This window comes from Hypanus sabinus, chromosome 7, assembly GCF_030144855.1.
Source record: "Hypanus sabinus isolate sHypSab1 chromosome 7, sHypSab1.hap1, whole genome shotgun sequence".
Taxonomy (NCBI): Eukaryota; Metazoa; Chordata; class Chondrichthyes; order Myliobatiformes; family Dasyatidae; genus Hypanus; species Hypanus sabinus.
This window is the reverse complement of record NC_082712.1, coordinates 143257827-143285422: the sequence shown is the minus strand read 5'-3', so window position 1 is coordinate 143285422 and position 27596 is coordinate 143257827. Positions and strand designations below refer to the sequence as shown.

The window sequence follows — 27596 nt, the reverse complement described above, 5'->3', positions numbered from 1 at the left end:
CGCTCAGGACTTGTCAGCTCTGCTTCTGGATGCAATACTGAGTCTGGCCATAGCATGGGAGGTCAGATGCACTAACTCGTTACTGACTGCCATGCAGAAAGCAGAACACGCTGACCTTTTTACTGAAGCCACCCAGAACTGCTAGAAAAAAATTAGCAATAGGATTTATCAACCCAATGTACAGATGAGAAATTCCATTGTTAAATGTTAAATGTGCTATTTAGCTTTTTGTAATCTGCCTCTGTGATTCAGTTCAATGGAAGTTAATGGAATAAATTCTGAACATATATTGTAATTTGCTGGTCCTTCCATAAAAGGTGTTGAGATCTACTGACTGAATGTGAATTTCATAAGGTTTAGATTTCAGTTCAGTGTCAAGTGAAATGCTCAGAATATGTACCATCTTGTTGAGATGCACTAAGAACCAGCTGAGTTCCTGGAAGAAGCATAAAGTTTCTTTCAAGTGGACTGTTTATTTTTAATTCAGAACATGAGAAAGTCTATCAGTGCTTGACACTTTGCACTGTGACACAACTTGTCAAATGTTTCCCGCATGTAGTTGTCACAGATGAATTGCCTTCACCACTGATTTGTGTGCTTAAACGAATTACCAGAACCAAATTTTTTATTAATCATCATTAACTACAGTACATACACTGAGAGCAGAAAGGCATTTTTATTTAAAATGGAATGGTCTATTTTTTGTCCATCTTTTCCTCTAGCTGTGACAGAACATTTTACTCAACAGTTCGATCTCTTGAACTCTTGGGTCTAGTTTCCAAAGTTGAGAAAACATCAACCTAATGAAGTTAGTGCTGATTTATTAACAAAAACCTGAAAAATAGAAAATTTACTTCACACAATTTCAGTTAATGATATTCTTTATAAGAGGATCAGTCAGATAATTTGCCTGTGATTTTTATTTAACTCCTACTGAAGTTCAATAAAGTTACCTAGAGAAGGAATATACTCAGTAACTCAACAGATCAAGCAGCATTTGTGAGGGGAAAGGAATTGCCAATGTTTTGGGATGAGATCCTACATCAGGTCTGAGAGCGAAGATAGTCAATATAAAGAGGAGAGGAGCAGAGACAGGACCAGTAGATGATAGGCGGACTGAGAAAGGATGAGGGGTGATGCGTAGAGGGAGCCAGGTGTGGTAAGGGAGAAATGAAGATGAGACAGGTGTGTAATAGGAAGCAGACAAGGGAATAAAGGGCAAAGCAAGGCAAGGGTGAAAGCAGCTGGAGGATGACAAGCAGGGGCACAAAGGGTACAGATGCTTGAATCTATTAAGTAGGGAAGGTGATGATGGAACCATTATTGGAGAGATAAAAGACAGATGGAAACAGTCTGGGGGACAGATTTGGTGGTTAAAGTACGTGGTTAATATGTTAATGGATCCAGAAGGGGAAGGGTTGAAAATGAGGGATAGGGGCTGGATGTGCAAAAGGGAACAGTACTGGGAGGATCGGAGGTGGATTGAAAGGAGAGGGAGAAAGGAACACGGGGTAAGATAGTGGGTTTATAGTAAATGGCAATGGGTAGTTTGCATCTGAGACAGAAACAGCGATCCAGAAAAGGCGGAGATGATCCAATGGAATTTGAGAGTGGAGTAGAAGTTGGTAGCCAAGATAGTTTAAAATTAATGGATTCTGCACAGGTGCAAGAAGCAATCATCAATGTAATAGGGAAGAAGTTGTGGAGTGGTATCAGAGATGGTTTGGAACGAGGACTGTGCCAGGTAACTAATAAAAAGATGGGCCTTGTTTGGGCCTGTGCAAATGCTCATGGCTCGACCTCAGATTTGCAAGAAATGAGAGGAATCAAAAGGAAGGTTGTTTAAGGTGTGAACAAATTCTGCCAGGCAAATGAGAGTGTTGGTAGATGGGAAGATGAAGCTTTGTAGAAAGAAGCAAGGGCTTTAAGACAATCCTGATGGGGGAGACAAACAATGGAGTTCAGTTGTTAATGGCAGCAAGTACAATTTCAGTTTTATGCATCTATCCTAACCACACCAACCTGTTCTGTCTGCTTCATTTACCTTTGCCATTGCATTTAATTGGGGATAATATCGCTTTGTTTTTCTTGCTATCCTTTCTTTTCTACCAACTGTTGCTCCCACGCTTCTGCCAATTGAAAGGATTTCAGCTGTTAACTGAGTGCACAAATTCTACTCTGAATGAAAGTCCCAACTAACATAGGCAACAATCTGGGATGCTTCTGATAGTATTAGGAATGGGGACGGACACTAGTGTTTGCAAGGAAGTACTGGTTTGCAGATTCGAGTGTCAGAGTGATGTTCAGCCGGTTGGCATGATGGTTAAGAAGACGTGGACAGCTGGCGCCTGTTCTCACTACTTGGTGCATTCCAGGTAGTAAATGGAAAGATGGAAGCAGACCTGGTGGACGATGGGTGGTGAGTCTTTTTTCCCTCTTAGTTTTTTACTACTTCTCTTACAGTTTAGTATGTACACAGGAAAACCAAGAGCAGATTTGTAAGATTAAACTGGGGTATGTGTTCAAATTCTAAGTAATTTTATTATCAATGTACAATTGTCACCTTATACTACACTGAAATTCATTTTCATGCAGTCATTCACAGTAAATACAAAGAAACACAATAGAATCAATGATAAACCCCACATAAGATGGACAAACAACCAACGTACAAAAGACAACCAATGGTGTAAATACAAAAAGAAAAAAAAGCAAAATAATTATAATAAATAAATAAATAAGCAATGAACATTGAGAAAGTGAGATGAAGAGTCCTTGAATGTGCGTTCATAGTGTGGGAACAGTGCAGTGTTGGGGTGAATGAAAGTGAGCAAAGTTATCCTCTCTGGTTCAGGCGCGTACAGTTGAGGTGTCGTAACTGTTCCTGAACGTGGTGTTGTGAGTCCTGAGGTTCCTGTACCTCTTTACAGCAATGAGAAGAGAGCGTGGCCTGGATGGTGGGAATCCTTGTTATTGATGCTGCTTTCCTACAACATCGCTCTGTGCGGATGTGCTCGATAGTGGGGAGGGCTTTATCAGTCATGGACTGGGCTCTATCCACTACCTTTTGTAGACTTTTCTGTTCAAGGACTGAACATGAAAATTTGAACATGAAAACGCAACGAAAATTTGCGTTTTCATACCAGGCTGTGATGCAACCAGTCAATATACTCTCCACTACAGATTTATAGAAGTTTATCAAGGCTTTAGATGACATGCTGAATTTTTCGTAAATATTTTAAGAAAGTGGAAGCACTGCTGTGCCTGCTTTGTAATGGCACTTATGTGTTGGACGCAGTACAGATCCTCATGTTGGACGCAGGACAGATCCTCGTAAATGATAATGCCAAGGAACTTAAAGCTGCTGACCCCCTTCACCTCTGATTCCCTGATGAGGACTGGCTCATGGATTCCGGTTTCCTCTTCCTGTAATCAGTTCTTCGCTTTGCTGACATTGAGTGAGAGGCTGGTATTGTGGCACCATTCAGCTGGAATTTCAATCTCCATTCATCACCATTTTTGATTCAGCCTATGACAGTGGTGTCATCAGCCAACTTAAATATGGCATTGGAGCTGTGCTTAACCTCACAGTCATAAGTATAAAGTGAGTAGAGCAGGGGGCTAAGCACACAGCCTTGTGGTCCACCTGTGCCGATGGTAATTGTGGAGGAGATATTTTTACCAATCTGAACTGACTGGAGTCTGCGAATGAGGAACTGGAGGATCCAGTTGCACAAGGAGGTACTGAGGCCCAGGTCTCATATTGATTAGTTTTGAGGGGATGATAGTGTCAAATGCTGAGCTGAAGTTAATGAAGAGTATCCTGATGTATGTCTCTTCACTGTCCAGATATTCCAGTGATGAGTGAAGTGCCAATGAAATGGCATCTATTGTTGACCTGTTGTGATGGTGGGCAGCAAATGGAAGCAGATCCAAGTTGCTCCTCAGGCAGGAGTTGATGCTTTTTCCACCAACTTCTCAAAGCATTTCATCACAGTGGACGTAAGTGCATTGAGGCAGGTTACCATGTTCTTCCTGGGCGCCAGTATAACTGAAGCCTGCTTGAAACAGGTGGCTACCTCAGACTGCCGAAGCGAGAGGTTAAAGATCTCAGTGAATACTCCAGCCAGTTGATCAGCACAGGTCTTTGGTACTCAGCCAGGTACCCTGTCCAGGCCACATGCTCTCTGTGTGTTCACCTTCCTGAAGGATGTTCTCACATTTGCTTCAGAGATTGAAATCTCAGAGTCTGTGGGAGTTCATGAAGGTGCCACCATGTTTTAATGGTTAAAGCGAGCATAATGGGCATTGAACTCATCTGGGATCAAGATCTTGTTGTCACTTATTTCAGTTGGTTTCACTTTGTAGGAGGTGATGGCATTCAAGCCTTGCCACAGCTGTCAGCATCCTTCTGTGATTCTAGTTTGGTGTGGAATTGCCACTTCGCATGTGAGATGACTTTCCAGAGGTCATACCTGGGCGTCTAGACCTGAATCTGGCCCTCAGCATATTGTCAAACTCAAGGTTCATGGTTCTGGTTGGAAAAGACTCTAAATGATTTTATAGTGAAAATTTATCCACGACTGACTTTATAAAATCAGTACCTTTGTCCCTGAACATGGCCCAGTCCACTGACTCAAAGCCATTTTGTAGCCATTCTGTAGTTCCTCCGCCTCCTGTGACAACCTCTTCTTTGTCCTTACTTCTGACACCTTGCTGTTTAGCCTCTGCATCTGCAGGTAGGAGGAGGGCAGCCAGATGATCAGATTTAGTGAAATATGTTCCAGCGATGGAATGGTAGGCATTCCTAATGGTAACATGGCAGCGGTCGAGAGCATTGGAACCGCCAGTGCTAAAGGTGATAAGTTGATGATAATTTCACAGAGATTTGTTGAATGAAGTCCCTGGCAGTGATTTGAAAAGCTGTTTCTTGTTTGCTCGTCACAGATATCAATGCATCAAGTGGCGGTATGTAAACTGAGGTCAAGTTCAAGGAGGAGAACTCTCTCGGTAAGTAGAAGGATGACACTTAATCATTAGATGCTCCATGTTGGGAGAACAGAAATGTGACAAAATCGCTATGCCCAAGCAGCACAAAGAGTTTATCATGAAAGTAACCCCCCAACTTTTATTCCATTTGAATTTGCAGTCTGGTCCATCCTGTAGAGAAGCCCCTGAGTCTGATCACAGTAACCGGCACGCCCAAGGTGAGCCATGTCTCCATGTAACAGAGAACACAGCAATCCCTCATTTCCCTCTGTTACAGCAATATTTGCCCTTGGGTCCTTTATCTTGTTCTCCAGTGGTTGTACAAGATACTGGATAGAGGAAATTTTACACCCTGCCATTTTAGTTTGGTTTGAGTGCTCCCCTCTTCCCTCTCTTCCAGCCGAGGCAATGACCCTTGGTCCGCTTAAAGGTGCTGTACCTGTATTCCGGAGAGTTAAGTCTGTCGAGTCACTCAGGATATCGTAAGTGATTGAAGATTCAGATTATTTTATGTCATTTCCAGTATACCTGTGTAAAGGAGAATGAACTCCAGATCTCCAGATCTGATGCATTGCAATACACAAACACAATAAGATAAAGAACACGACAATAATAACAACACAATAAAAATAAATACATAAGAAGCTTATATACAAAGTGATGCCAGACACTGTACATAAGGGAGCTGACAGGAAATGATAAAGAATTGGTGGTGGTGGGGGTTTGGAGAGGTGGGTAGGTGGGTTAATGGGTGGAGGTGTTGATCAGCCTTACTGTTTGGGGAAAGTAACTGTTTTTGAGTCTGGTGGTCCCAGTGTAGATTCTATGTAGCCTCCTCCCTAATGGGAGTGGACATACAGTCCATGAGCTGGGTGGGTGGAATCTTTCCTGGCGTTTCTGACCCTTTTCCAGCACTGTTCTATATATATGTCGTTGATGGTGAGAAGGTGGTGCCAGTGGTGCATTGGCTGGTTTTACAATTGCTAGTTTGTGCTATCATGGAGGATTTAGTTTTCAAAGGAAGGGCATGAGATAGGATGAGGTGCAGGACAAAAGACAACATGGAGATGGGTTCGGTCAGATCAGATAACCAGGCATTTTAAAGAACTGGGGTGCGAAAGGAACTTAAGCTTGATAATAGGAAACCATGAGCAAAGGAGGTAAGTTCATTCCAAAAGCTTGCAAACCGCCTAGATAAGGTAATTACATTGGGCAGTGGAGGAGGTAGAAGATGTGTTGGAATGGAAGTGACATTAAGAATCAAAATGGCACGCAACAGGAAGCTACGGATTACATGACCGAGTTCTGCAAGGTGATTCCCTGATCTGCTGTAGTGGAGGCCACATAAGTACTGACTGTACTTGACTAGATTGGAAGTGACTGTTTTACCCTGGAGTAATTGTTTGGGTCCTGGGATAGGTGAGAAGGGAAGAGGTAAATTGATGGATGTTCCATCTTCTCTGGTTGCAGGGAAGGTGCCATCATAAACTGTCCATTAATTTTTACATATTTGAGGCAGTATAGATCAATCAGGTATATCCACCATGATCTAAAAGGAAGATATTTTAGGGATATGGGCAATAAATGGGTTGTTTTTAAACCCTAGAGCTAGCCAAGTTAATAAATATATATTTCTATCTCTACAAACTCCAGGTATCCTTGTAATCTCATTACATCTGTGTTAATTATGAGTTGGAAGTAGTGCAGAAATACAAGACCTGAAGACTACAGGAGTTTGCATGAAGCAGTGTGATACTAAATTAAAAGTTGTGATTTATTCTGGAAGTTAATAATTTTATTCATTACACTATGATCGTTTATTGCTAATGGCAAATGAGATGCAATTGGAAGAGGACTCATCTGTGCTGGTGCTCTGGTTCCATGGTGCTTGGCTAATTTAAATTAGTTTTCTAATCACAGTCATTTATTTTGATGTTGACAGCTCGCTAATTAAGAGCCTATTGATGGTTTTAATGAAACAGTGAAATCAGCATCAGAAATGCTTCTGAATATGAATAACTAACCTTTACAAAAATGATGTAAATGTGGGATAAACAAGTATTTGAAAAGCAATTTCTGGTGACCATTAATACAAAGTTTCATAATGCAGTATGTTGTTGGAATTCTGCTATATGTTGTGATTTTGCAATCATTAATTAAATTTCTGTTTATGCTCCCAGTGGGCACCAGCTGGGAAATTATTCCTCATATCTTTTCACCAGCTGAAACATGCCTGTTTTGTAATATCTTGCTTTGTATAGATTCATTATATGTTTGGATGAAATGAGGAGTGCTTTACAGACTGTTGCAATTACCGTCGGTATTAATTTCATGGTTGCCTTGATATTTTGCAGTAATTTACATATTACAAATACAAAAAATAATTCATGGCATTGGATTTGGGCCAATGATTATGATACTTCATAAGGAAATACATTTCTGTCTTCTATCCTGAGAATTCAAAACTCTGTCCTTGTTCGTTTGACCAGAACAGCATTAAAATTGATCTGAGTAATTTTGAAAGCAGACGCAATCTTGTGCAATCTACGGGCACATTTGCTCTGCTGCCGATTCCTGTACAAATGAACAATGTATCCTTTGTTTCCGTGCTGCGCAAAGTTGCTGTTTATGAAATTGTCTTTGTGTGGAAGGATTCATAGTGTAAAAATACATATCAGGGCGGAATGTGACTTCCTATCGGTTTAGAAATCAATGTGTAATGTTTCAAGCCATCTGCTGTATTGGAGCATGAATTTGTGAAATTGTTTGCCATAATGACACATAAATCAATAGCAATGTTTTAATTGGAATTTGACCCGCCCGCAACAGCAAGACCATCATTAGTGCAGCAAGAATCAAGCACTGTCAAAGTGCCTCAAATTAGTCCATGTTAGTAGGACAAAACTGGTTGGAAATTGAAGATGGAAAAATGATGAGTTTGGGAAGTGAATCAAAGGCAAGAATCTTGTAGAGAAGGGTAATAGGAGGGCAGAATGAAGCAATCCCAAATTTAATCATATTAACTACCTGAATAAAGTGGAGCAGAGGACAGTGGGCCTGAACGATATATGTAGTGATTCCTGATGTAGGGAGAAATTTGAAAGCAGGAAAGGCATTACTGAAGTGTTTCGAGAGATATTGGTGCCTAAAGATTATAGTAGACAATGACCTTGTGAATTAAGGTCAATCTACCATGACTGTATGAAGCTGGTTGTTTGTATAGACGATTTCCTGAATGTTCATGTACTGTAAATTGCACTAAATACATAATGTAATCATATTAGCCTCCAAAACAATTTCTCTTTGCACAATAGTGAATCTCTTACCTTTTGTGATGAATATTTAATAAGTAAAGGGACATGATTAAGCACTTTGCCAATGACATAGCTGGTTTCTGATAATTAAAATCTTTAATAAACAGTTGGATGGACACAGATGTGATAAATAGACCAGAGGACATATTTCAGGAGAAAATGAGATAAGAGAATACACGATAAATGGTAGGATGCTAAAAGGTGTAGAAGAACTCTGTGGTGCAATTCTGCAAATCCTAAAATTGGCAGATTAAGTGGATAAAATGGTTAAATGAACATTTATCAACCAAGCCATACAGTATGAAATAGGGAGAACTTTCTAAGAGGTGGATCACATATGGGACAGTGTGCAGTTTTGGGGAATGCACTGTGGAAAGGATGTGAGAACTCACACAAAGAAGATTTATAATAATATAGACAAGATGTTACTGTGAGTGAAGAACTAAAGAAATGAAAATAGGGATGAACAATTTTCCTTATCTGGACGAGTACTTGAAGAGAATTAACTAATTAGTCAACAGATGGATGCCTCCATTTTTGGCCAATAAGAATGGGATGAGCTGAGTATGTTAGTCAGAAAAAGATTACAAGTACATTTATTATCAAAGTATGTATGCAATATACAACCCTGAAGTTTGTCTTCCCATAGACAGCCATAAAACAAAGAATTACCATTCAAAAATATCTATTAATGTGGTAGATATGGAGGTGAGAAGGGCCGGGGCGGGGGTGGGGGGGAGTTACAATAGCATTAACAGGGATTGGTTCATGAGGAACATGAGATTAACGCCTCATTTCAATTTTTTTTTAGATCTTTGGCATGAAGCATTACCACTTTCTCTCCTCAGATGCTACTGGACCTGCTGTGTCTTTATTTCCAAAATGAAAACAACTGTGTTGTTGAAAATCCAGTTAGCCTGATGTGCTGCAGCATTTTGCATTTTTGTGGAAACATCTTCCCCGGTTCCTATCAATACCATAGGAACATGCCAAGTTCACCTGCTGTGACACTTTGAAGCTCACACTCACTCACAGAACAACCAGGTTTTACTAACCCTCATTTCTTTATAACTATGCTTTTAAAGGGCTAACACACAAACTGGAATTTTGCTTTCACTGAGGTCGTTACTCTCCCATGATTTCGAATGCAGCTTCATCTGCATCTTTAATGGTCACTCATGACTTCCTGACTTCAGGATTATTCCAGGCTGCTCCACTTAGGCTGACACTTCCTTCTGTTTAAGGGGATGCACACACTCCACAATCAAGGGAAAGGAGACACCATCTACTTTATTTTCAGTCCCAGAAACAGGCAAAATGGACATACACATTTGCCTGCATTGCAGGGTTCTCTAAAGTGCAGGCATACACAGACTGCACTTAGAGCCTTACAGGGATTTGCTTGGAGTGCCGGGCCTAGTCTTGGGCAGATGGGCTGGTTTCTACATAAGTAGTAAGCCTTCACTGGGGATAGTTCTTCATCAGCCTGTTTTAGACATGTGGGAGCACTTTCCCAATCTTCCTTCATTGCAGCATTCATACATCCAGTCGCAAAGCTTACCTGTAGCTGGAAGGAATAGTGGTGTGCCTTTAAGAGGTGTCTGCAAAGGTTGCACCCACCGTGTCACACACCGAGAACTCCAATGATGTGCAAATTGGGAACACTGTTCTGAATTTACAAATGCCAGCTTCAATTCAGCATTATACAGGGGAACTTGAGAATGTTGTTTAGTAAATCTCACGTTTGAAGTTCTTGCTTCTTGGTATGATTGCAAAATTATTTTAATGACATGGGACAACTTCCAGATTGCATTATTCAGAGCAACAATTTGAACCACCATTTTAAATTTTCAAATATGAAAACCAATGAAAAGTTCTGAAATAAAACTTATCAAATCTCTAGATGTTTTAGCACAGGAGGTAATGTTTTTGTTCAACATAGGAATTGATCTTAATCCTGTCTGTTCTAATCCTAATCATTTCTTTTATACATTGTGAATAATCCACCTTTGGCCAACTACTCTAATATATTCTGCATTCTCATGAATGGTCATATAAATATTCTTCCTAATCTTTGGATTAATCCTTTAATGTTTCTCAAATATATGTTTGTTACTGAATGCCACAAATTCTTAATAATTAACATGCCATTAAAAATTGCTTAAAGTTTTGCCCTCTTGGTGAAACAGCCACTGTTTTCAGGTCTTTGGTAATCTTGATTTCAGTCCCATCAGTGGGCTAATTCATCTAATTTATACCTTTTCCCTGGCTGTAATATCTACTTCATGGTGAAATGCTCACAACCCAGTATACTAGCAGTGGTCTCTTTTATATCTAACACAGTTTCATCATCATTTTCTTGATTTTCTTTTTTAAGGGGAATTGTAAGCACCCTTTACACGTTTTCCACCAGCAACAGTTGGAGAAACGTCTTTTTTATTTTGTTACCTTTTCTCCCCTTTTGTTTTACTAGCAATGTCGGAGGGGATTACTTTCACTTGTTAGGGGAAGTTATTTTAAACTGACAAATTTCAGCAAATTAAACAGTAATCATTCAACAAATGCTTCCTGTTTACTTTTAAAATTTGCTTCCTTATTTGGTTACCACTCCCCAGCCACAGTCAGTATCATGCTTCAACTCTGAGATATTTGATGGTACAAGGATTGTCTTAATGACTCATCTCCGTTTGGTGCCATTTCCTGGATAATTCCATAACGTTTAGCAAATCACCACTATTCGTTTGAACCTCAAGTCTTTAACTTGATTTTAGCACATTATTAGTATTACCAAATTGCTTCAGCATTTGCTTATTCTATATTCATATTTGTCACTATTTTCTATCTGAAGGTAGAAAGGAAAACAGGAGTTGCTGTTGCACCATTAATTGTTTCTGACCTATAATTGACAAGATTTTCCCTTGAAATCACACCCAGGAATTCCCTCACTTTACTTTGGCTTCTCACAATGATGTAGTTGGGGTTAAAAGATATGATATGTTGTTTCACACCCTCAGTAGATAAACTATTTTTATTTTTCTTATTTTATTGAGATACGGCGCGGAGTGGACCCTTCCAACCCTTCGAGCTGTGCTGCCCAGCAACCTCCAATCCTACCCGAGCCTAATCACGGGACAATCTACAATGACCAATCAGCCTACCAACCGGTGTGTCACTGAAGGTCAAAAATAAAGATCTCCCATTCCACGGTTTAATGTGTAAAGGCTGATTTATACTTGTGTGTACTGTCTACGCCGTAGCCCTGAGTTTCACTTCTGCCTCGCTCTATGCCATAGCGAGCATGTGTTGGTGTGCACCAAAATGCTAGTTGGCGGTGGGGTTTCTATGCCACTGTGTTGAGTTTCTTCATGAGAGACATGGATGAGGAAGTGCATTTCAAATATTTTTGCATGTCGGCAGATAGATTTGATGATTTGGTTCATCTGTTTTGCATCAGTGTGCAGACATGGCGGAGAAGAAGCAACTGGAAATGCGTAGGAGGAACTGTGATGCTGCCAAGCGGACCAATCACAGTTGTTGTGGTCTGCGTCGCCACAACGCATGAGTAACTTTTCTGGAGAGGTGCATGTCACCCTACAGCGTAAGGTACGCGATACCTACGGCGTAGATGTGACACACAAGTATAAATCAGTCTTAAGACTCCAGGTTCTTGGCCACGAAGTGCAGCCATTTATAACTTCACAGACATCTCCAAAGTCAGAATAACAACAATGCTATTCCCGCTTTTGTTAGTAATGGAGAACACACTGAACGAGCACAATTAACAGAGGAAAATACACAAACATACAAAAAGATTTGATTTGACTAACCACAATTGATGAAGCATATGTCACAATGATCTTGTTAATTGTAGTCAGTGGACATCACCAGCTGCTTGTGATGAGTGAAGAATAAATGATGTGAGTGGTTCTAAGAAGAAAGAACTTGGAATCATAAGACCATAGAATCTTACAACACACAAAAGGGACATTTAGGTCATCACATATGCTGGATCTTTGAACAAGCTGTTTGAGTCAGTCCTATACCCAAACTTATTCTCCATAAAATTGCATATTAATTATCTTTCAATATCATTTTTTTCCTCTCACTATTCTCATAGAATTTGATTCCACCATTTTTGGTTGGACCATACCAGAACCTCATAATTTATTTGTATTCATCTTAGTTTTCCCTAGAGTTTCTATTTCAAATCAACAGCCTTTGCGATGAATACTCTTGTTAGAGAGAGCAACTTTTCCTATTTTAGCAAAACTCCTAACTCCTAAAAAAAATGCTTTTCCAACCTCTCTGCAAAGCTCATCTCCGTTGCCTCTTTTATATCCTGCCATATTTCTTCAGTTTTTCCACAAATCCTTGATATCTTTAGTAAAGTGTGGCTTCCATTGGTCAAGCACGATATTCCCACAGAAGCCTAACTAGTGGTTTATAAAGGTTAGCCTCACTTCATTCTGCTTGTATTCAGTATTGTACTTACAAAGTCAAATATTGTACCTACCTTCTTAATTGTTGCACATAAACATGCCATCTTTGAAAGAATTGAATATCTGTTGTATGCCTTGATTGCTACAATCTTGTAAACACCTCATGTCGCCCCTTTATGTTGCTCTTCTAAGTTCATAGTTGTTCATACTTACAGTAGTTCCATTAGTCATCCTATCTTTATCACAGATGCTTTCCAGCAATTTGCAACTTATATTCTCATTCTTTCTTGTAATTTGAAGTTCTACTATCTGTAACTAATATAAACCATAATGCATAGGAGCAGAATTAGGCCATTTGGCCCATTGAGTCTGCTCCACCATTTTATCATTGCTGATTTATTATCCATCTCAACCTCATTCCTCTGTCTTCGTCCCTTTTGAAGCTCTTACTAATCAGGAACCTATCAACTGTCGCTTTAAATATTCCCAATCAGTTGGTCTTCACAGCTGTCTGTGGCAATGAATTCCACAGATTCATCTCTCCGTCTAAAGAAATTCCTTCTCATCTAATTAGTACAATTGATTGAAAAAAATTGCAATCATACTTATAAGTATGAAAGAAATCCCAACTTTGAGCCTCAGTGTACTGAAAACACTCTTTGAAGTGGTCCACATTGCTTGGTTTGATCAGCATTCAATGTGAATAGCATTTCTGCAGTTTGTTCCACTGGGCGTATTTTAAATAGTCGAATGATTTTCTGATTGACAGCTCATTAGCCCCACTTTGTGAAAGAATTGTTTATCATCAGTAATTAAGCTACATAAATCAGATTGTATCACTTTAGCACCAATTCAGATGGTTAGAACATTTTTCCTCTGTAAGGTCATAACTAAAAATGATTGCTTTTAACAGCTGGATTGAGTAATCCTGATGAAAAAGTGATTAGAGATGCTTTAGGGTCTGACCCGGATATTGGACCAAGATATAATCTTTTTGGAGTTCATATGCTCTTAAATATTTGATGTGTCAAGCCTGCTGTATGACGTTACCCTGTGGGAGCTTCCTATTCTATCCCACACTTCTAACATATTTTCCTTTGTGGATTCTTAAATGAACTTTATTTAAGCCTTGAGTCATAGTGTCTACTTGTATAATTTACTTTGCTATAACATTTTTATCTGTATGCTACTTCTTCAACCTTTGAATTGTAGTGCAGTGAAGAAACTTATCAGGAAAAAATTGGATTCAAGGGGAATCTGGCCTTTTGTACTTTTAGCTGTGTGGTGGTAAAACACTTAATTTCAGTCAATTTGTTAAAAACTTTTTGCTGTAGCATAGGAATCGTTAATTGTTTCACTATTCTAGTTAAGTGTTGTGGTTGGGGCATAACTTGATAGCATAATAATATACTGCCTGATGTATTTGACGTGCATTGAAACACAGGCACTAAACTTCACTGCTGTTAACTCACTTGCAAGTAGAATAGGTCTGATTAGTTTTTCCTTCTTTTCTTAAGTGTTATTTACTGCTGTGTGTTATTACATTTTTAAACGAATTACAACTAGAAAGAAAATGCATGCAGATTTAGAATGGAATCTACAAAGGAAACATTGTCCTGTCTATTTTCAGCAATTTCTGCGGCCTTTGTAAAAACAGTGGCATTTAATTCTTTATGGACATCTAGAATATTATCAGAAGACATTAGTCTTATGAAGCTGAACTCTGTAATGACTTATCAGACAATATGGCACATACTGGGTTTAATTTATTTATTATCAGTTGTTCTCATTGACTCATTCTGAGTACCACTTTGGGCTGCTCTGTTAAGTACAAAAGACAGGCATTTGCAGGTAATAGCCTTCTATGCCTCGGGATTCAGATCACAACAAAATATGTATAGAATTTCAAGTACCACGTACTAGTCAGGGCAGGAACAGGGTGATAATACAGATGAGTGGTTGAGGAAGTGGTGCAGGGGGCAGGGTCTCAGATTTCAGGATCATTGGGATCTCTTCTAGGGAAAGTATGACCTGCTCAAAAAGGGCAGCTACACCTGAACCCAAGGGTGGCCAATATCCTTGCTGTCAGGTTTGTTAGAACTGTTGGGGAGGGGCAGGGGGAATGGGAACCAGAGTGATAGAGCTGAGGATGGGGCAGTTGCATATGAGTCGATGAGACTACAAGGAAGGACGGGCAGATGTTAGGGCACAATTACAGTCAGTGGAATGAGTTGAAGCGTAACAGGGGGGCAAAATTGAAAAGGGTGATGAGTACAGGACTTAAAGGTGTTATATTTGAATACACGCAGTATACAGAATAAGGTAGATCTTGTAGATATTGGCAGATATCACATTGTGGGTATCACGGAGTCCTGACTAAGAGAAGGTAATAGTTTGTAGCTTAAATTTCAAGGCTACACATTGTATCCTTGAACAAGGGCAGACTGGTAGGCAGGTGGCTCTGTTGTTAAAAATGAAATCAAATCCTTAGAAAGAGGTAACATTGGATCGGAAGTTGCACAATCTTTGTGGGCAGTGCTAAGAAACTGCAAGGTTAAAAAGGACCCTTTTGAGAGCAGAATGTGGTTGAGCCCAGTGGGGGAAAGGCAGTTCTGGACTGGATGTTGTGTAGTATTAAGGTGCTGAAGATAAAGGAACCCTTTGGAGGCAGTGATCATAATATGGTAGAACTCTCTCTGCAGTTTGAGAGGGAGAAGATAAAGGTGGGTGTATCATTATTACAGTGGAGTAAAGGGAAGTACAGAGACTTGAGAGAGGAGCTGGGCAGAGTTGATTGGGGTGGGACACTATCAGGGATGGCAGCAGAACAGCAATGGCTAGAGTTCTGGAGGAGTGCAGGGCAGATACGTTCCAAAGATGAAGAGGTATTCTAAGGGAAGGAGGAAGCAAATGTGGCTGATAAGAGGTGTCATAGACAGCACAAAAGCAAAAGGGAGGGCATATAATATCGCAAAAATTAATGGAAAAGTTGGTGGACTGGGAAGCTTTTAAAAACCAAAAGAAGGTGACTAAAAAGCCATAAGGACAGAAAAGATGAAATATGAAGGTAAGCTAGACAATAATATAAAAGAAGGTAGCAAAAGTTTTTTCAGATAAATAAAGAGTTGACGTGGATAAGCTTTTTCCATTGAGAGTAGGGGAGATTCAAAGAAGAGGACATGAGTTGAGAGTTAAGGGGCAAAAGTTTAGGGGTAACACAAGGGGGAACTTCTTTACTCAGAAAGTGGTAGCTGTGTGGAACAAGCTTCCAGTAGAAGTGGTAGAGGCAAGTTCGATTTTGTGATTTAAACAAAAAATTGGATAGGTATATGGACAGGAAAGGAATGGAATGGAGGATTATGGGCTAAGTGCAGGTCAGTGGGACTAGGTGAGAATAAGTGTTTGGCATGGACTAGAAGGGCTGAGATGGCCTGTTTCTGTGCTGTAATTGTTATGTGGTTATATGGTTAAAAAAGACACGAGAGTGGATATTGGAATGCTGAGAAATGAAGATAAAGAGGTAGTAATGGGGCATAAAGAAATGGCAAATGAACTTAATAAGTCTGGTGCATCAGTCTTCACAGTGGAAGACACTAGCTGTATGTTAAAAATTCAAGAGTGTCAGGGGCAGAAGTGAATATAATTGCTATTACTAAGGAGAAGGTGCTTGGGACGCTGAAAGGTCTGAAGATAGATAAGTCATTTGGACCAGATGAAATACACCCCAGGATTCTGAAGGAAGTTGGCAGCATGGTAGTGTAGTGGTAGGCACAACGTTTTACTGCTCCAGAGATTCAGATTCAACTCCAGCTGCTGTCTGTAAAGAGCTTATACATTCTCTCCATGACTGTGTGAGCTTCCTCCAGGTGATCCAGTCCAAAACGTACCAGTTGGTGGGTTAATTGGTCATTGTAAATTCTCCCATGATTAGACTATGGTTAAATTGGGAAGTTCTGGGCGGCATGGCTCGAAGGGCCAGAAGGGCCTATTCCACACTCTATCTCAATAAATGAATAAATATTTAAATAAAGTGGCTGAAGAGATAGTGAGGCATTAGTAACGATCTTTCAGTAATCACTAGATTATGGAATGGTTCCAGTTTCTGGAGGTTAAAAAATGTCACCCCACTCTTTAAGAAGGGAGGAAAACAGAAGAAATGAAATTATAGGCCAGTTGGCCTGACCTCGGTGGTTGGGAAGATACTGGAGTCCATTATTAAGGATTAGATTTCAGGGTACTTGGAGGTACATGATAAAGTCGGCCAAAGGCAGCATGGTTAAGGGAAAATCTTGCCTGAGAAATGTGTTTGAACTCTTTGTGGAAATAACAGGCAGGATAGACAAAGGAGAGTTGGTGGATGTCATTTACTTGGATCTTCAGTAGGCCTTTGACAAGGTGCACGTATAAGGCTGCTTAACAAGATAAGAGCCTGTGGTTCTACAGGAGAGATACTAGCATGGATAGAAAATTAGCTGTCTGGCAGTTGGCAAAGAGTGAGAATAAAGAGAGCCTATTCTGGTTGGCTGCTGATAACTAGCGGTGTTTCTCAGGGGTCTGTACTGGGAAAAACTCTTACTTTGTATGTCAACAAATTGATGGCTTTGTCGCCAAGTTTGCAGATGTTACAAGTAGTTTTGAAAAAGCAGAGAGCTTGCAGAAGGACTTAGACCAATTAGGGAAAGGGCAAAGGAATGGCAGATAGAATATAGTGCAGGGAAGTGTATGGTCATGCACTTTGGTAGAAGGAATAAAGGCACAGGTTATGGTCTAAATGGAGAGAAAATTCAAAAAAATCAGAGTTGCAAAGGGACTTGGAAGTCCTTGTGCAGGAATTCCTAAAAGTTAATTTTCAGGTTGAGTTGGTGGTAAGGAAAACAAATGCATTGTTAGTATTCCTTCGGCAAGGACTAGAATATAAGAGTAAGGATGTAATATTGAGGCTTTATGAGACATTGGTCTGACAACACTTGGAGTATTGTGAGCAATTTTGGGCACCTTATCTAAGAAAAGATGTGCTGGCTTTGGAGAGGGTCCAGAGGAGGATCATGAGAATGATTCCAGGAATGAAAGGGTTAACATATGAGGCTCTTGGCCTGTACTCACTGGAGTTCAGAGGAATGAGGAGGGGATTGCATTGAAATGTATTGAATATTGAAAGGCCTAGGTAAGGTAGAAAGGATGTTTCCTATAGTGGGTGAGTCTAGATTACCAGAGGGCACTATCTCAGAATATAAGGACGTCCCTTTAGACAGCGATGAGAAGGCTTTTTCGCCCAGCGGGTGGTGTACCTGTGGAATTCATTGCTACAGACAGCTGTGGAGCCCAAGTTATTGAGTATATTTAAAGTGGAAGTTGATAGGTTCTTGATTAGTCAGGGTATCAAAGGCTACAGGAAGGAGCCAGGAGAATGGGTTGAGCAAATTAATAAGTCGGTCTTGATGGAATGGTGGACCTGGCACGATGGGCTGAAAGGCCTAATTCTGCTCCTATGTCTTATGGTCTAAAATAAACTATAACCATATCTATTTTGTATCTTTTATTTCTCTCACAAAATATCCCTCAAAGTTCACCAGCCATTGTAGTACTTTTATATTTAGTTTACTGTGGTGCCCACAGCATGAAGATGATGAGACTGTATGTTCTAGTAACATCATTTGAGGGGTAAATATTTGCAAGAATTCCTGGGAAAAAACATAGAAACACAGAAAACCTACAGCACAATACAGGTCCTTCAACCCTGAAAGCTGTGCCGAACATGTCCTTACCTTAGAAATTTCCTAGGATTATTCATAGCTCTCTATTTTTCTAAGATCCATTGACCTATCCAGGAGTCTCTTAAAAGACTCTATCGTATCCGCAAAGTACTCTCTTGGGTCACCAGGAGAGCAGATGGGATATCAATTTAATCTCAGCTGTAAAGCAGCCTTTCCAACTGTGAAACAGTCAGTGAACAGGAACTGAAACGTCAGGGAAGAAGGCTTCTGAACGTGCAGGCACAAATCAAACCTGCTGATAGTAATACAGCCCGTTTTCCATCTTGTTCACAGGGACATCAAAAGCAACTTTAAGGATGATTTTCTACAGTAATAGTGTAAGATATAATCCCACTCACCTTCCAGAGTGATGCTAGACCAGAAACTAATCTTCATAGACCACCTAATAGAGGTGGCTACAAAGGCAGAGGCACATTTCTGTCTGTTTCAGCTGTTGCCAAATGCAAACTGCATCACTGTAATGGACATCAGCAAAGGCACTTGTTTAATAGTAGCTGAGAACTGTGTATCAGTGTGGGCCTGTTGTTGCTAGATTGATTTACTCATGTCCAGCAGAGTGGTGCCTCATCGCAATGTCCTGGTTGGCTGGGCTGGCAAATATCTCATTCCCATCTACCTATAGCAATTCTGATAACCCAATGACAATCTCACCAATGACAATTGATTGCCGTTATTTGAAGTTCCATGATCCCTTCTGGATCTATACTCTCGATGTCCAGGAAGATAACTTCAGCTAAAAGATGAATGGAAATTCCAAGAAGTTCAAGCAGCAAGTGCAAGATCCAAAGCAGGAGAGTTTGGCTTTGATTTGCCCCCTGGATTATGGGCACCTCTGAATCAAATTTGCATAGATTATGTGAAGTGTGAATACATATTACACAAATAGAAACTGTGATAATGAAGAGCAAACAATGGTTCATCTAGTGATCCATTGCACTATCCAGAAACTTAGTGTCAGTAACTCACACTGAAGCAATATTGTGCTTAAACATCGAAATATAAAATTTTGTATTGTAATCACCAACAAAGCAAAATGGTAAGCACTGCATCAGAGAGTCTCCTGGGATCGTTATGTGTATTTGCTGAGTGGGATGTCAACTCATCTTTCTCTTTCAAAGACAAGAAATCTACAAACTTGGGTTTCCTTGAAGATGTGTTTATATATCTTCATGCAATGCCAAGTGCTTTAAATTGCCTTTATGTAAATTATTTGAGATTATTTTCTTTATAGAAGTGGAGGCTGGGGTTAACAATTGAGATCTGTAAAATTATGAAAGGGCCGGGTGGAGTATGTGGGAAGTGAAGGGACAAAAACAGATGGCATAGAAACAAAATAATGTGGAAACAAGGACAGTTTCTACACGCAGAGAATGGTAGGAATGTGGAACTCACTGCTTGAAAAGATGGTAGAGGGAGAATCAGAATCAGGTTTATCGTCACCGGCATGTGTTGTGAAATTTGTTAACTTAGCCGCAGCAGTTCAATGCAATAAATGATATAGAAAGAAAAATAAATCAATTACAATACATATGTGTGTGCGTATATATTAAAATAGATCAAAAGTAGTCCAAACAGAAATAATATATAAAACTGAGGTAGTGTTCATGGGTTCAGTGAATATTTAGGAGTCAGATGGCAGAGGGAAGAAGCTGGTCCTGGATTGCTGAGTGTGTGCCTTCAGGCTCCTTTCTGATGATAACAATGAGAAGAGGGCATGTCCTGTGACAGATCCATTCTCATGGTCTTTTACTTTTAGGTATTTATCCAATTCCCTTTTGAGTGTTTAATATTGAATTTTAGTCACCATCCTTCACACAGTCCATTCCACATCATAATAACTAGTACAGAAATGCTTTATCTCCTCTCTTATCTCCACTAGCATTTTAATTTCCTTGGTTCTGGATCCTTTGGCCTGTGACACTTCTGTGACTGGAAGAAACCTCAATTGCCATTCTGTCAAAATCTAGAAGGATTTTGGACACCTTTCTCAGCATGTCTCTTGACCTCTGTTCTAAGGTGAACAAATAGTTTCTCCATATTCAATAAATCTCAATGTCCTCGCTGAGGTCTTAAGATACTAGATGATATGAATACGCCATTTGGGGCCAAAGCTGTTTTTTATAAAACTTTTGTTTAAGTACACTGCCTCTATACGCTCAACCAAGAATTATTTAGGCCATTTTTTTTTTATCTTGTCCAGCACCCTTGAAAGAAGTCTGTAAATATCCCTTTCTTTTGTTCTTGCACCTATTTTCAGACTGTATCACTTTGTTTATATTATCTCTATTCATTCTACCAACAACAGAACCAACCTTGCATTGAATTTCATTTGCCCTGTCCCTCACTGTTGAACCAATCTCAAACGAGAAAATCTGCAAGATGCTGGAAATCCGAGCAACACACACACACAAATCACTGGAGGAACTCAGCAGGCCAGCCAGCATCTGGGAAAAGAGCACAGTCGAATTTTGGGCTGAGTCCTGCCGAAAGATTTCAGCCTGAAACGTCAACTGTACTCTTTTCCTAGAGGCTACCTGGCCTGCTGAGTTCCTCCAGGACGTACAAACAAGCTGGATGAACTCAGCAGGTCAGGCAGCATCCGTTGAAATGAGCAGTCAACATTTTGGGCAGAGACCCTTCGTCAGGACTGAAGAAGGAGGGGGCAGAGGCCCTATAAAGAAGGTGGGGGAGAGGATGGAAGGTGCCAGGTGAAAAACCAATCAGAAGAAAGATCAAGGGTTGGGGGAGGGAATAGGCAGGGAAGGTGAAGAAGGAATGTAAGGGAAAAGCCCTATGGGTAGTAGAAGAAGGCAGAATCATGAGAGAGGTGATAGGCAGCTGGAGGAGGAGGCAGAGTGAAAGTGGGATGGGGGGAAGGGAGAGGGAGGGAATTACCAGAAGTTGGAGAATTCGATGTTCATACCAAGGGGCTGGAGACTACCCAGACGGTAAATGAGGTGTTGCTCCTCCAACCTGAGTTTGGCCTCATCATGGCAGTAGAGGAGGCCCTGTATGGACATATCCGAATGGGAATGTGAAGCAGAGTGGAAGTGGGTGGCAACTGGGAGATCTTGTCTGTTTTGGTGTATGGAGTGGATGCCTGATCTGCGTCGGGTCTCACCGATGTACACACTGGGAGCACTGGATGCAATAGATTACCCCAACAGACTCACAAGTGAAGTGTTTCCTCACCTGGAAGGACTGTTTGAGGCCCTCAATGGTGGTAAGAGAGGAGATGTAGGGAAAGGTGTAGCACTTACGCTTGCAGAGATAAGTGCCGGGTGGGAGATCTGTGGGGAGGGACGTGTGGATCAGTCAGTCATGGAGGGACTGATCCCTGTGAAAAGCAGAGGGGGTAGAGAAGGAAAGATGTGCTTAGTGGTGGGGTCCTCTTGAAGGTGGCAGAAGTTGTGGAGGATAACATGCTGGATCCGGAGGCTGGTTTCCTCCAGCGTTTTGTGTGTGTTGTACCAATCTGCTTTTATCACCCCCCCCCCCCCCACCAAGCCTTCTACTCTTCTCTACATTGTTAATGAAATTTGTGCATTTCATGCCACCTGCTAACTTTGAAATTAAACCCCTTAACTTAGAAAAGGCCAGAAATCTATAATGAAGAATGTCCTGCAGTCTCTGCCTGTTTAGTTCCATGGGATTCAGTATGTAACTGCAAATATGCTGCATTTGCAACAGAAATATAAGTTTATACACCATTAATTATTATGCACAGTTTTTGCAAGAAAACACATTAGAATAAAGAAATGAAGTCAATTTTTGTGCAACATGGTCAAAGTGATTGTAGTGTTGCAAAACTGTACTGATTACAGTTTTGTGGTTGGTTCTAGGACCAAATGGTTGAAGTTCTTCTTGAACCTTGTGGCATTGGACTTCAAGCTCCAGTGCCTTCTTTCCAGTGATGGCTAGGAAAAGATGGCATAGCCTGGGTAGTGGGGACCTTTGATAATATATGTGCCTTTTCACCAGGTGACCTGTCTCGCTCAGGTAAGCTGATTCACCTCTGGATCGTCTGACAACGGTAGCATCATTGCTTCAATTAGACCTTAAGACACAAGGCATTTGGAGATGGCACTGGAGCTGTGCATAGCCACACAGTTATGTAGTTGCAGAGGAAGGTGCAGCGAATCAAGGCATGAAGCTTGATGATGAGCTTGGATGGAATAATTGGGTTGAATACAGCCGGGTGTACAAGATGGTCCAAAGCATAGTAAAGAGCCATGTCAATCATATCATATCTGCTGTAGTTCTGTTGTGATGGGAGGCATATTCAGACAGATCCAGGTCACCTCTGAGGCAGGAGTTGATTCATGACATAATCAATGTCTCAATGTTTTTTGTTATGTTGATGTAAACACCACTGGCCAGTTGGCCAGTGATTGGAGCAGGTCACTATTATGATGCTGCTGCAGGTAAGTTTTTCATTGCATCTGTGACAATAAGTTTGACATCTATGTAATTCCTCTTCTATGATTAGCAATCATAGAAAAGCAATTACATTAATGTCAGTTTGAAGTTAGAGTAATGACAATTCAACACATCTCTTGTTGAAAGGGCAGCACAGTGGTGCAGTTACAGATTAGAATAGCTTTATTTGTCACATATACTTCAAAACATGGTGAATTACGTCGTTTCTGTTAATGACCAGCACAGTCCAAACATGTGCCAGAGGAGCTAGTAGGTGTCACCATACTTGCAGCACCAACATAGCATGCCCACAGTTTACTAATCGACATGTCTTTGAAATGTGGGAGGAAATTGTAACACCCTGCGGAAACCCGCTTAGTCATGAGGAGAACGAGCAAACTCCTTACAGACAGTGGAAGGAATTGAACTCTGTTCACTGGTGCTGTAAAGGATTATAGTGGCTACTATGCTACCATGCCGCCCCAGTTAGTAGCACAGCTGCCTCACAGTTCCAGAGTCCTGGGTTTGTTGCTGATCTCCAGTGCTGTCCGTGTGGAGTTTGCATGTTTACCCTGTGACTGTACGAGTTTGCTGTGTGCTCTGGTTTCTTCACACTTTGCAAGAGTGTGCACGTTGATTGGTTAATTGGCCAGTGTAACATGTTCCTAATGTGTAGGCGGGTAGTGGAATGTGTGGGATGCTGATGAAAATATGGGGAAATGAAAACAAAATAGGATTAATGTGGGATTACTGTTAGTGGATAGTTGATTGCTAGCACATACTCGGCTTTATAGATGAGAACAGTCATGTACGTTATTTAGAACTCTACAAACAGGTTGTTCCCATATTCATTGATTTACGGACACAACTATGAACAAGCTCCCATAATACTATTAGTTTTAAACATCCAATGTTTAAACACTGTGTACACACTAGAAATTCTGCAAATGCTGGAAATCCAAAGTACCACACACAAAATGCTGGGGGAACTCAGCAGGTTAGGCACTATCTGTGTAAGTTAATAAACGGTTGACGTTTCAGGCTGAGATGCTTCTTCAGGACTGGAAAGGATGGGGGGAGATGACAATAAAAAGGTCTGGGGATGGGAATGAGGACTAGCTAGAAGGTGGTGGTTGAAGCTGGGTGGTGGGAGTGGTCAATGGCTGGAGAGGAGGGAGTCTGATAGGAGAGGAGCATGGACCATGGGAGAAAGGGAAGGAAGAGGCCTGAGTGATAGGTAGGTGAGAAGGAAGTAAGAGGCCAGAGTGGGGAGTAGAAGAAGATGGCAAGGGGAGGGAATTTTTTCTACCTGAAGGAGAAATGGATATGTCATCAGGTTGGAGGCTACCAATGGAATATAAGGTTTTGCTCCTCCACTCTGAGGGTGGCCTCGTGGCACAGTAGGAGGCCGTGGACCAACATGTTGGAATGGGAATTAGAATTTAAATCACAAGCAAGAGAAAATAAGGGTGGTGCTGTAGTAGTCTGGCAGACTGACCTCGACTTTGCTGAGGCCCAGCGACAACTGTTGGACACCTCCTCTTACTTACCCCTCGAACAGGACCCCACAAAGGAGCACCAGGCCATTGTCTCCCACACCATCACTGACCTTATAAACTCTGGGGATCCACTGCCACCAACCTCATAGTTCCCTCACCCTGCACCTCCCATTTCTACCTCCTACCCAAAATCCACAAATCTGCCTGTCCAGGCAGACCCAGTGATTCTGCTTGTTGCTGCCCCATTGAACTTAAATCTGCACACCTCGACTCATTTGTAATTCCCCATGGTTCAGTCCCTTCCTATCAACATCCATGACACTTTATACCTCCTGATCTCTTCAATTATTTCAAGTTCCCTGGTCCCAATCATCTTATTTTCACTATGGATGTCTAGCCTCTATCCACCTCTATCCCCCACCAGGAAGACCTCAAAGCTCTCCGTTTCTCTTTGGACACCAGACCCAACGGTTCCCTTCCACCTGGCAGAGCTTGTCCTCATTCACAATCATTTCTCCTTTGGCTCCTCCCACTATCTTTAAACAAAAGGTGTAGCCATGGGCACTCGCATGGGTCCCAGCTACGCCTGGCTTTTTGTCGGTTACATGGAACAGTCCATGTTCCAAGTCTCCCCAACTTTTCCTACACTACATTGACAACTGCATTGGTGCTGCTTCCTGCATCCATGCAGAGCTCGTCAACTTCATCCACTTTGCCTCCAACTTTCACCCTGCCCTCAAATTTACCCGGTCCATTTCTGACACCACCTTCCACTTTTATGATCTCTCTGAATCTTTATCTGCAGAGAGCTTGTCCACTGATGTCTTATAAACCCACTGACTCATTGCTACCTGGACTATATCTCTTCCCACCATGTTACTTGTAAAAACACTGTCCCCTTCTCTCAATCCCTCCAACTCTGCTGCATCTGCTCTCAGGATGAGGCTTTTCATTCTAGAACAAAGGTGTTCTCCTCTTCAAAGAAAAGTGCTTCCCTTCCTCCACCATCAATGCCACCCTCAACCACATCTCTTCCATTTCACACATGCCTGCCCTCACCCCATCCTCACATCACCATACCAGGGATAGGGTTCCTCTTGTCCTCCCCTGCCACCTCACCAGCCTCCACATCCAGCACGTAATTCTCTGTAACTTCCACCATCTCCAATGGAATCCCACAACCAAGCACAGCTTTCCCTCACCCCAATTTCCGCTTTCCCCCGGGATTGCTCCCTACACAGATCCTTGTCCATTCGTCCCTCCCCACTGATCTCCCTTCTGGCACTTACCCCTGCAAACCAAACAAGTGCTACATCTGCCCCTACGCCTCCTCCCTCACTACCATTCAGGGCCCCAAGAGTTTTTCCAGGTGAGGTGACACTTCACCTGTGAGTCTGTTGGGGTCATCTATTGTATCTGCTATTGTAACTGGTGCTCCCAGTGTGGCCTCTTGTATCTTGGGGAGACCCGACACAGTTTAGGAGACTGCTTCACTGAGCACCTACAGTCTGTCCACCAGAAAAAGTGGTATCTCCCCCGGGCTGCCCATTTCAATTCCACTTCCCATTCCCAATCCAACATGTCAGTCCATGGCCTCTTCTACTGTAGTGATGAGGCCACACTCGGGTTGGAGAATCAACACCTTGTATTCTGTCTGGCTAGCCTCCAATCTGATGGCATGAACATTGATTTCTTGAACTTTCAATAATGCCCCCTCTTCACCATTCCCCATTCCTGTTTCCCTCTCACACCCTATCTCCTTACTTGCCCATCACCTCCCTCTGGTGCTCCAAGTGCTTCCTTCCACGGTCTTCTGTCCTCTCCTATCAGATTCCCCCTTCTCCAGCTCTGTATCTCATTCACCAATCAACTTCCAGGCTCCTTACTTCACCCGTCCCTGCTTCCAGGTTTCACCTTTCACCTTGTGTTTCTTCCTCCCCTCCCCCCACCTTCTTACTCTGACTCCTCATCTTTTTTCTCCAGTCCTGACAAAGGGTCTCAGCCTGAAATGTTGACTGTACTTTTTTCCATAGATGCTGCCTGGCCTGCTGAGTTCCTCCAGTATTTTGTGTGTGTTACCTGTATTAACATGTTTGCCCACCAAGCAGTTCCACTGGTGTGAGATGAAGCAGAGGTTCTCAACAAAGCAGCCTCTGTCAATGGGTCATCACTGCAGATTTGCAGGTGAAGTGTTGCCCCTTCTGGAAGGACTGCTTGATGCCCTGACTGGAGGTGAAGGAGGATGTGTATGGGCAGGTGTAGCACTTTGGCCACATTCAGGGATAAGTGACTGGAGGGAGATGAATGGGGAAGGACGAATGGACAAGGAAATCATGGAGAGAGTGATCTCTGTGGAAAGCAGGGGGCGAAGGTGAAGATGTTTGGTGGTACAATCTCTTTGGAGACAGCGGAAGTTGCGGAGACTACAAATAGTTGAACTAGCTTCTCTTCACTTTTATTAATTAGTCTTTCTTATCAGACTTGTGTGTTTTTGATGTCATTGGTTACAATACATGTGGAGCTAAAGTTACTATATCTAGTGATTTTTGTGTGTTTTCTGACATAAGGACAAAATCAACTTTTGAACTTTTGTTAAAAACTGAACCTGTTCCTTACCCAGGGATGTCCTGTATATTAAAATATTAACACATAATGTTCACCACTTATTAAGAGGTGTAGAATTCAAAGGGAAATACATCAGGCACAATATATATGGGATACAATGTTAATTATATATTATGAAACAAAAGGAAGCTATTTGGCCCATCAGGCCCAGGCAGAACTCTAGCTGAGTAATCCCACCGGGCTCACGTTCATCCCTAATTTCTCTGGAGTCGCTAAGGTAGTCCTGCGTTGAGTCCAACACTGACTGGAACACTTGTAACAACACTGCTGCCAAACTGTAATGGGCTCTGCCATTCCTTTGGATTCACCAGCTTCATGGAGAGGGGAGCCCATTGCATGGGCAGCAGCTTGCTCTTTAAATCGTACTGCCCTGACTTGTGTATCTAGACAGATGGGATCAACCATGCCGTGGTTGATCTCGACTCATAGAGGCCTCAGATACCCAATGATAGGGGCAAATTATAGTTGCCATTAACCTATCCACATGTCTTGGGAGGTGGGAGGAAACTGTTGCACCTGAGGGGGGGGGGGGGAGAG

At 41.6% G+C, this 27596-nt stretch overlaps 1 protein-coding gene across 2 annotated transcripts in view; it reads left to right on the top strand.

The window, feature by feature from the left end:
• Positions 1–27596, top strand: part of dennd2b (DENN domain containing 2B) — a 439983-nt gene that overhangs the window by 64098 nt on the left and 348289 nt on the right. The window contains exon 2 of one of the 2 annotated variants that reach the window (XM_059975845.1): positions 4948–5010. The gene's annotated coding sequence lies outside the window, so the exon portion shown is untranslated. Of the gene's footprint in view, positions 1–4947; positions 5011–5412; positions 5472–27596 lie in introns of those variants that run through there. The other variant, XM_059975847.1, reaches the window with a different exon arrangement.